Raw genomic sequence first — 12,601 nt, 5'->3', positions numbered from 1 at the left:
TGTATATTTTTTTTTTGTTTTTTTTATATATATATATATTATATGTATATGTATATGTATATATATATATATGTATATACATATAAATGAACACCCTCTAATATATCATCAACACATTTAGCTGATTGTAGCCAACGAACCAACCAAGCATCCAACCAGAAAAAAAAGGATTTTAAATGAAATAAATTGCATATGTATCCACACACATATATATATATATATATATATATATATATATATTTATTTATATGTATATACGTGTATGTATGCATGTATGCATACATAAGTAGTTGCTTAAAGTAAATACAAATATATTCTATAGTCTTATACAACACATACATACATATATATATATACTTACATGTATACACAGTAAAAACTTTTTTAAATGAAACTTTCTTTTAATATTTTAAGTTTTCATCTCATAATTAGATGATACACACTTACATTTTCTATGAAATTAAGGTTACGAGTTCGAAGGAGTCTCTCTTCTTGATAAATCCAATTATTCTAATTGTCTTTCAAAGATATCGTGTTGCAATTACAAGTGTTACTATCTACTATTGCTCTATATATATAAATATATAAAAAAAAGAAGAAAATCATAATAACAATCATCGCTTCCGGAAACAGGGTGTACCGGTAGTTACCCGTAAATTAAATTAAACCTGTCGTGGCAATCATATCCACTTCAACAATTATCATCAATTGTTTGTGCTATCAAATGCTCGGACTGCTATCAATTCCAATTGAATATATCTGAAGTTAAGATGAGAGCGAAACTAAATTATTTTCTACACAGATCGTGTTTTGAGATAGATTTTAAAAATTCTGCGGATGTATTTAACATTCACAAGTTGTTCAAATAAATTCATTTGCCATTATATCTATCGATCACGAGCATCATTTTCTGAATTGATATCAATTTGTCTGTCTATCTGCCTGAGATCTTTCCACGTTTTTTTCAAATTTTTGAAGTCATTTTTAAAAAAATATAGTGTCGTCACGTGTTTTTTGCTTGACGACGTACCCTGTTGCAAACAGATTTTTATTACAGAGTTTTTATATGTGAAAGAAACAATTTCTCGGTAAAAATCGTTGTATGCTTGTATTTCGGCATTTTTGAATTTCCTCCATCCCTCTATTAACCATTCTTACGAAGAATAATCCTTAACATGACGAAAGGATCTAATTTTTAAAATATTATGACGAAAATGGCTCCTGTCAACGCATATAAGCAACAAGCTTGAATTTTTGATTTGCCTGAATATAATGAAAGTAGGCAAAGATTAATTCGATCATTGCAAAAAAAAAAAAAATAAAATTTCCAAAGATGGAACCACGTATTGATCCCGCTCCCATGTCAGAGTTCCCGTGCGTCGTATGCGTTTGCAATTGAACAAAGCACAATGTCTTCTATTTAATCGTGAGATTCAATGAAAGACTTTATTAGACAAGGTGCTGTAGGATATTTAAAGTTCGGCTTTGTTTCTATTTGTTTTATCTATAAATTTTCACTTGTCTTCAATAAATATCAAATCAAATTTTTTTGACTCTAAATATAAAATGTAGGTAAAGCAACGACTGTTTCTCGAGAAATGGAATTAAAAATCATTAGCGATTTTCCCAAAAATTAAAAGTGAAATGTTTGTTGGCATCTCTCATACTCTGAAGCGGATGCAATAATTCCATCACTCCATTCTAATCACTTAACAATATGTAAAGTGAAGAATATTTAACAACTCGTACGAATATAATATTTAGAGCGAATTTCACTTGACTTTTCCTTATCCGTATGTCGTTTATTTGAAATTGAATTATTAACTATTATCAACTTGAAGATGGATAAATTTTCCAGTGTCGCACGTAACTTTTGTCTGAAGGTGATTTAAAAGTGAAAATTGTTTCGACTTTAATAATTTAAAAGCTCTATAACGATTATCAAATGAAAGTTTAGTACAAACTTTTAGTTAAAAAAGAAAAAAGAAAAAAAAAAAAAAAACGATTGTAACAATAATTCCTTTGGGTTTCATTAACAAAATATGAAGCGATTTGTATTCATTTGACTAAAGTTCGACGGTATCTAACGTTTTAAAGATTCATGATTTGTTTGGGATTGCGGTTGTGTCAGGGTTCGAAAACAATCAAAGCAAAAGTATTGTCTCTGTTTGGATTAGTGCAAGAAGATTGAATTTCGTTTTTTCAGTGCATTTCCTTAAGAAAGATTTCACTGTAAATATGGACATATACGTGTACGTATATATAAATACGTATGAGTTGGGTTTAATATATGTGTGTATGTATGTAAGTGTGTATGTGTGTAAGTGTGTGTGTGTGTTTGTGCAGAAAATATGCAATCTCAATCTGACATATTCAAGAGGAACTATCAAACTCATTTTGATGATTATAAATTGTCTTGTAATGTTATTTTATGAATGTTTACATGTATGTGGCTGTGTAAGAGCGATTTACGTATGTATAAATAATATAGTATAGATTATTGTCTGTATATATATATATATATATATATATATGTATGTTAGCTTTACAATGAGTTAGTGTGCATAAGTATGCACGAATATAAAGAGTAAAGGTTTCTGAAGGAGTTCCGTTTCATGTTCACTTGTTTCATGGTACAGTTGAATGCTTCCTGCTTGTCTTTCTGTTGTTGACGTGGGTTGTTACAATAAATTGCAGTAATTTATTCTAAGTGTTTTCTCTTTTCTCACTCTTTCTCTCTCTCTCTCTCTCTCTCTCTTTCTCTCTCTGTCTCCCTTTCATTATATTTCGCCGTCTCGTTTCGTCGTTCACTCTCTTTCCTTCGCTCTTTCACTATTTCCCTCTTTAAAGTTTTACACATGTACACGCAAACAACCATACGTAAACGTTCGTGTAAACATGCATTGGTAGGATATCTGTGTGCATTTATATAGTTTACTCTCAAACAAGTTCAATCTTATTTTGTGAGTTTTGTTTCTTTGTTTCTGTTTCTGTTACTGTTACTGTTACTGTTTCTGTTTCTGTTTCTGTTTCTGTTTCGGATAACTAATATACAGCAAATTTAAAATTGTTACACTAGCCTAAGTTTATTTAAACTCGTATTTTAAACATTATTCGTTTTTGGCGTTTCCCTGTACTTCTTCATATTCTTGCTCAGACTTTGCTTCTTCAACTTTTCTCGTTCTTCTTCAATTGTTACTGTTCGGAAATGCAACTAAATATTTTTGTGCGTGTATCTGTGCTAGAGGATGTTGTACACAGTTTTACATGTTGATTCACAAATACATTCAAACACCTATGCATACATGCGTATGCTCATGATATGCTGTAAAATTATTTTATATACACATGCATACGCATACATATAAAAACAATCAAATGCACATTCATATATATATATATATACATGCATATATATGTGTTTGTTGTTATGTATGTGTGTACATATATCAAATATAATAAATGTTCATTTTATTGCAGATGGTGTGGAAAACAAGTTCGTTCCATGATATTTCATGTGTGTGTATGCAATTGATATGTTGCAATTATATGAAAGGATTGAACTTGATCAAATTTAAATAAAAATTTTCATATAAGCGAAGAGTTATCATACACATATGCATAGTTTTTATACCCTACTATACCACTTGTTTTACTTTTGCACATATAAAGTTGATGCGAATGTATTCGTAACACCTACTGCCTGGATTTCAAATAAATCCATCGCTTATTTTACCAATCGGTTCAGAATCAGTTTTTGAATGGATTTAAGCTACGTTATGCATGCTAAAATTCGGATCATTTAAGTCTATTATTTAGAGCCGATTCCATCTAACGGTTCACACAACAATTAACGCGTTTAAGTTAGTTAGTATAATGTCGTGATTCATGTTTTTAAATCTCCGCCCATTTAAGAAGTCCTATGAAAAGTATGTTAAACGAATGAAAAATTATGCAAGATGAAATGACGTAGGGTATTCAATAGTAGATCTTGCTCGAAAATTGTTTTTTTTCTTTTTACTTTGTTTCGGATATAAGTTTTCTTAATGAAAGGAAAATGTGAACATTCATATGTACATACAATATGTAGTTACATGCGATAAGACGGACGAACCAAATAGTCTGTTTTACTTATAATCGGTATATTGCGTCTATTTATATTATAGCGTTTGTTTATATTCATTTGTTATCTTTTTCCTGACGAAGTCTACAGTTATCATTCATTGTTGTAATCATCGATACACTTTCTGCTTAAGATATAAGCAAAAGTATACTCTTTTTCTAACTTTGCTTACTTTGTATTAACAATCAACTGCTATTAATACGTTTGCATGCATATGTGCATGTGATGAAGACATACAGCTACAGACATGTAAATTGTATACCCTTCATCAAGGATATAGTTATGAAGAGATCCGTAAAACAATGCAAAAAATTTAATTTTTCTAATAAACCTTTGTCTTCATTTTCATTGTGAGAGCTATCCATACATATGTCTGGCTCTATATGTAAAGTAAAAATATAATTTACGGATCAATTTGTATAAATTTTTGTTTTATTTTTTTTTTTATTTTTTTTGCTTTAATATAATATTTAATTTATTATTTCATCAGTAAAATTTACCGTATTGTTAGGTGTGTGTGTTTGTGTGTGTGTAAGGAAGCCGAAATCTTTAATCAAATGAGATTTGAACGTAATGAATAGAAGAGAGTTTTGTAAGACCTGCCGCATGAAAATATTATCGCAGATGCGTTGGTATGCAGTCAGTTATTTAAGCTTATTTATGAATCTCTCATTGAAAAGTGTTTCACTGCCATTCGAATGTTTGCATTCGTTGGCGGCACTGATGAATGAAATGAAATTGTCTTTGATTTTTATTTATTGAACGTAATGCGCTGTTAAGCAGAGCTCACCAATCAAATTTGTAGACATTTCTCATAATAATTGACGTTAATTAATGAAAATTAATTACTACAAGAAATTGATATGAATGAATCTTTACAAATCATGATAAGAAACATCAAACAAAAAAACCAATATGTAATAAATGAAGTTAATTTAATTCAAAGTTGAAAGTTTAATTGAATACTTTGCTCGATATGCATATAGGATGAATTTGTGCATAACACTATCAACATCAGGTTTTAGAGAACTAACCACATCGCAGGATTACACTATATTTTCAATTCGTACATCATCGTACAGGGACTCATTTAATAAAATAATTCAGGGAAGAAAGGCATTGACAGAAAATGGTCGCACCTTAGTGGATTGACGTCCGATCGGATAAATATTATGCTTTTTACCACCTAAGCCAGCCCTAAAGCTGCAAGGAAGCGTGGCTAAATCGCGTACAGAGACTAGTCGCGACTTTCATCTATTCGAGCGTGCTGCGCAACTAACTGCCTTTTGACCTATCTATTGTAGATCGCCCCGGCGACGACATTCCTATTTTTTTTTTTTTGGCGAGTCTTCGAGACTGTCGGGGATTGTATGCGTGCAGGTTTTCGTACCACTTGGTCAATCAAAAATGAGGTCCAGGATTTTATCTTTATGAATATGAAAAAGTGCCTGGTGTACGCTGGTTTGATTACATCTCCTTGTACAATAAATCCAAGGGGGCGAGTACTAGGATGGTTTCCTTGGGAGTATGGATAATCCGAATGCAAGTCTGAACCTAATGAACATAATGACGCGCGTGATGCTGATAATGCTAAAGCATTACATAATAGAACTATGGCATCCAGAGGGTTCAGATTACTCGCTTACTCAATATCATGTGTACCTTGCTTAGGCAGGTAGCGGTGCCTGCATCGGTTACATCTGTCGATTGGTGCTTGCCGGTTGATGGATCGCATGAACGGTTGCATATAATATATCATTTAAGAGACTTCGGTGGAAGCTGGTATATTTAAACACATTGTGAACGCAATAGGTTTAACCGATGTGTGAGGCCTGGCCGCTTCGGCGAGTACTTGTGGTGATTGCGGTATCCCCAAATGCAGGGGCATTAAATAAGTACTTGTGGGCCCTGTGCTTGGCACGCCTTACCCTCCTCAATGGGGAAGGTTTGGACTATACGCAAACTTTTATCTTTGTGTCTCTCTCCTGCAAGATTGCCTTGCAAGTCTGCGGTCTGTTCAATTCAACCAACTAATTGCTAACGATTCTACGGGACCTGTTTGACAAAGCCAGTTCACGCCAGTTGCAAATCTTAAAAATTAACACAATCCCATTGGGTATACATTTTCAATTTAGATCGTTGTCTTAATTGATTTAATGTGTAGATGGTAGACAACTCGTTCTCATTTTACATGAGGTTCATACCATTATCCAAATAATATTATTTATTATATAGTACTCTACGCCAATTATGATATTGGCTTTATTAAGCTTGTGCGGATGTATGTAATCGCTAGAGAGAGATTTAGGGTACATACAGTTTTTACTATATCGATAATTACTAATTTAAGCTTATTTGTCCGTCTGTCCATTTGATGTCTGCGGTTGTCTTGTGATATTTTGATGAAATTCTGTATACCGATGTGTGTTCGCCATAGATGAAATTCTATTAAAAATATATATAGATGGTATTGGGCCATGTTTACGATTGCTTTCCGTGTCAATTACCCCTTTCAAAAAATAATTGCTATACTATTGGATAATTGCTATTTGGATGACATGGATCATAGATAGGTTGCGTAAAACAAGTCGCTGAATGAAAGAATTATATAATACGATGCGTGGTGTAGGATATTTAATGGTCGGCCTTTTGTGTTTATTAGATCTTTTTTTTGTCTGTCAGAGTGACGTTACCCTTAACTTAACTTAAACGAAAAGACATTATCTGAAAATAAAGTTTAACAAAAAAAAAAAAAAAAAAAAAAAAAAAAAAACTGAATAAAACATAAATCGTTGCTTAATGGCAAAAAAATAAAAATTTCCAAAGTAAATTCAAAAGATAATCAAACTATAATAACATGTGAACTTTATGACTTATACTGTCCAAGTTAACAAATTTTTAGGACACTCTTTGTATATTAATTAAGGCAAGTTTATGTTTATTAATTATTTGATAAGAACCGAAACGGAAACGGAAACGGAAACGGAAAACGTATTTCCAAAATGAACTAACTAATTAATATTTTAATTAAGAATTAATAATTAATCTTTTAATTACTATAAATTAAATAAAATAACAAAGAAACATAGCAGATTTGACTCTTTACACGCCTTTGGTCGTTTGAAAAAGTTTTTTAAAAAAATCTTATTAACGTAATTGAGATATTTTGCCAAAGCGTGGGTTGCTTTGTTGAGGTTTTTTGCTAACCAATTTACTCCAATGATCATAATAATAAAGAAGAAAAAAGTCCAAGGCAAGTCATTTAATTTTAAAAACTAATACACGTATATCAATCTATAAAGGAACATCCATTATTACGTGACGTGAAGCGGAACTAAATGAAAAAATTAAGAACACACGCGTTAGTTAGCGTAGTTTTATTTATTTACCTTATATCTCTTGCGCTATAACGGTATATTAAGCGTATAGGGTTGTATGAAATGCCCAGAATATCTTCAATTTTTTACTACACTGATCGATTCAGAAAATTATTTTGAATCTAATCTTGTCTGTCCATTAGTCCATTCATCTGTCTTTTTTTGCTTGCGCTCGACCAACAGGCCGCAAATTGAGATTAAGATATTTTGATGAAATTCGGGCATACTAACGTGTTTTGGCTTCAACGGAAAATGGAAATAGTTCGGATCGGAGCACTTTCTCGACTAATCCCTTGATAACGGTAAAGTTGTATAGGACATTGAATGATGGGCCTTGCCCCGCTATGGTATTTTCATTTGTTTTTATTTTATAATTGCAATTATAAGCAAAAATCTTGAAAATATTTTTTGTTAATTGAAAATAATCGCGAAGAGTATGAAAATCTGTCTGAAGTTTCGTGCGTGAACAAACTTTTAAAAATGTTAAATTCTTTTCACAGGTACATATTTTCAAGACATGCTTACGCGAGTTATGTTCATTTGTTTGCTTCGTGACGTTATTTCTCAAAGATATGTTTATACGGTCCCCTAATTTTGTTAAACGAGACGTGCGAGAGGTGGCAATGCATACGCGATTTAAAAAAGAAAACGAAAATATATTGCAATTTTTTAATTAATTGTTTTTTGAAAACAAAAAATAACAAAAAAAAACCTTTACTTTTCAATATCGTTTCGTAAGTTCGTAGAAAAATTCGCGGTATTTAAAGCGAGAATGCTTCATGTCAATTAATAGCTTGACACATTTCGATGCTAGAAACGCTTCGACTAAACGCTGATAAGCCCATGAAGCAAAACAGACATCTTAAATATTACTTTAAGTATTATTACTACGGAATGAAAGAATGATAAACAATTAGCTTCATTTGCATAACATTTGCATAAGGCTGTATAAGCTTGATGTTTGGATAGCACATGAATTAGAAATGAAAAATTTAATAGATCGCGCGCTACCATCTGCGAATTGGGTCATAAGTGATGAAAAATGCATTACGACATATACGGCGGTATTACTATGCGAAAAAAATCGTGTTCCAAGAAAGGTGTTTAAACACCAACATAGGCTGGCGTGATGCCTCACTAGCGAAAGTTTAATGTTTAATCTTATTGGAAAGGTATGGTTTATCATGATCTATTCTAACTTGATCAGAAGATTAATTCCAATCACTTAACTTGTCAATAGCAACTCTAGAGTGTTCAGAATTGACAACAATAGGAAAGGCGTTGTCCGCCATTCCGCCACATTGCACAGATCGTTAATGATTAAAAAAAATATTCAAATATTTTGACTGGGAAATTTTAATATGGCCATTGTATGACCAAAGCCTTACTCTATCCTCCTATCGTTCCTTTCCAGACGATCACAAGTCTCAGAAGTTATACAATAATTGCTTATCGGTTTTAATAGAAAAATAGGTAAAAAAGCGCAAAAAAAGATAATATGTGTAAAAGTGTGCAAATTTTTTTATGAGAAAATTATTTCTTATTAGAATTCGGAATATATATTTATATATATGTAATATTTAATAGGGAAAATTATGAAAATTGTTCAATAGTTTTTTCATCTTTCAAAACTGACTGACTGCGTAAGAGATCATAATTGGTTTTCATAGATTAATGCATGTGATCTGCCCATAAATAAATTGAACATAATTGAAGAAATGAAATTTATTCGAATAATTTCATAGACAATAATATATAATATGATAATAAGAAATTTCTCATGAATCTTCCGTATGACTTTTCATTTGTTCTACTCTTAATATCATCATATTCATGATTATTTTCAATGCACTTCTTTATTCTATTGTTTGATATTTTCTACTTTTTTTCTTTTTGCTTCTTCCCTTTTGAAAACAATTTCCATAAATATTTCGATTTACTTTTAATATGCTTGTGGGCATTGACCAAATATTTTAAAAAAAAAAAAAAAAAAAAAAAAAGGATATACGAAATTGAAATTCATCTTTTCATATATTTAATTAAATGAATTTTTTTGCGTCATGACATGAATGCACACAAAGCATTTAAAGGGAAGAAAAACACAACTAATCCTTTTCAAATGCGTTATAATGCAAATGGAAGTATGTGTGTGTGCATGTATTTGTCTGTTTGTGTCTGTCTGTCTCTCTCTCTCTCTCTCTCTCTCTCTCTTTGTGTGTGTTTGTGTACGTATATGCAAAAATATATGAACAAACATTTCTAAAACTTATATTTCAAATCGAAACCAAATTCATGTACACTTCTACATATATTCACATGGAGATCAGAATTTGGAACACAAAAGAAAAAAACAAAAAAACATGCATTTACATATATATATATATATATATCTATACATAAAAACAGATATAGTGAATTTCGATTTCGTCTACGCATTCAATTCGGTTTTAATTAACGTTCGTACATATTCCAAATAATAACAATTTAATATTTATTTTAATTCAATTGTTTTATGGAACACAATGGTGCAGGTGCAACATGATGATCTGACTTTCTACGTGAAAGGGTGCATATAGACGGCTGGCCGGTTATACGTACATACGTGTAGGTATTTCACGCATGTGACTGCGTAATAATATCATAGTTATAACGCATATTTTTAAATTGAACATCTTTATGGATTTTGTAAACGTTATATATGCAAGCATACACACACAAACAGACACATAAACGGACATAGGCTGCGGTTGATATTTTTGCACAAAAGCGTCGCCATTTGCGGTGTTCTTAAAATATTGATTGGAAATGAAACGAGTAACAAGCATAATATAACCAAACATATATATATACACACACATACACACACATATATATATATATATATATATATATATATATATATATATATATATATTTGCACACATACACGCAAATATTCACGCATACATTTATAAATATTTGTGTATAAGTAGACATCCATACAGTATGTGAGTGTTTAATACCGATATCGCGAAAGTTCAATTACAGAACAAAGCATTTTATGTTTTTCCAATTGCAACTGCAATTGCATAAATTAACATTTGAATTGTCGCTGCATCATAGTACCCGTTCTCGTTCTCGTGCTCATTCCAGATTCTGGCACCTGCGACGCAAACACAGTTCGCGTTACGGTCACCATCACTATCACTGACACCGAGCATTTCAGCTACCGAGCTCAGTATTGTTCGTGGCGAACTTGTATTTAAATTTCATTTAAAAAGCCATAAACTCTGAGGATTAAAAATTGTGGTACAAATAAACAATATTATGTGCATTCAAGTTGATTCGCCGGCTTATTTACTCTTTCCCCTATAGGATCGCTTATTGTCTATCTATCTCTTTCTTATCCTTTCATCGCCAATTATAAAAGTGAAAGAGTCTCTCCGTGATAATGTAAAATGAGAGCATTTTTGTACATGGGTCACGGACTCGTTACGTTACGTTACGTTACGGTCGACTGATTCGCTGGTATGTTGGTCAATTGAGACAAAATTGAATTCGTCAACAGCACTTGTTGCCACAGTAACTGCAGACACAATAATTAAGTGTGTAATTTACAAAATGTTCAAATGTTTAATTAATCCTCTTAAAGCCACTGTCTGTACATTCATTGGTTTATATTGACGGACAGACATATATACATACCTACATACATACATACATACATGCATGCATGCGCATACATATAGACATCAACGAACACACACACACACACACACACACACAAATCTAAATACTCAGCTTTATGATATATATATATATATATATATATCTACGTAGATGAGTGTACTTGTTTGCAAATAATTCTGTAAGTATTCACTGTAAACATACTAACATACTGCATAAAAGCTTTGACTTAAGCCTATGGTAGAATTTTCTCTAACCGTGACACAGCGTGACTCGCATATTTTCACTTAAATGTTTTGGTTTTTTTTTTTTTTTGTTTAAACATATACATGTACTTTTGTACGTACATATGTACAAAAGTACGATCTATATGACAGAATTTGTAACTTGCTTTTGTTTACATGGTGACGGGGAAATTTCATTGAGTTATGGTTTCCACTTTAAGTAATTTTTTTATTATTTTCTTTACCGAAAAAAACAATAATAAAAAGAAAACATAAATAAAAAAAACTGATAACTTCGTGTGTACTTTCTCTTAGTTCACTCACGTGTTCACCTCTATTAAGCATGAATACGTGTTCTTATTTATTTATGAATGAATAAACGAGTTGTGCACATGATGACCGTTGGTCTGACACGTACACATGTAAATGCTTGCTGGACAAACGTATATATAAATATATATATATATATATATATATATAGAAATATATGCATGCGTTCTTGTCTACATATGTGTATTGGATGAGTACATCCTTCAATATATTACAATGCTTTTCTTGCACGCATACACATACACAATTATATATAGATAGGTGTAATTGTATTTGCATATGTAAGTATGTCGGCATTTATGTAAATATAGGTTTGGATGATGGTGGTTGCGAAGCTAATAAAGGCAATTTCAGTTGATACTCAAGTACTTTGTGCTGTAGATTTCATTCAATTCAATGCATTTATAAAAACTCTAATCGAATATTTATAAAAGTAAAAAAAAAAAAACAAAAAAAAAATTTTAAAATGTTTTTAATCATCTTTTAACGAATCTTGGTTACCCATCATTTGCATAATTGGAAGGAATCATTATCATTGGGGAATTTTTATGCTGATCTTGCTTTATCTCTTCTAAATTTATATTTTTTTTTTTTTTTTACTTTGAAGGGTTTTTTTGATGTTTTTTTAATTTAGTGGTATATGGTTTTTGTGTCTGAAGAGCGCATGTTACGCACCATTTCAAACCAATGAATAGGTAATCATTGTGAAATTTTCAACAACAGTCCATAAGCGAATAAATGAATATAACAAAATGGACTTGAATGAAGTCTTTCACGAATCAATCGTTTACTCCCCCTCTCTCTCTCTCTCTCTCTCTCTCTCTCTCTCAAATTTAATATAATTCGATTTTTCGATAACAAAATTCGAGTAGTAGTCCTAT

Source organism: Glossina fuscipes, unplaced genomic scaffold (genome assembly GCF_014805625.2).
Source record: "Glossina fuscipes isolate IAEA_lab_2018 unplaced genomic scaffold, Yale_Gfus_2 1, whole genome shotgun sequence".
NCBI classification, from domain to species: domain Eukaryota; kingdom Metazoa; phylum Arthropoda; class Insecta; order Diptera; family Glossinidae; genus Glossina; species Glossina fuscipes.
Note: the sequence above shows the minus strand (reverse complement) of the source record.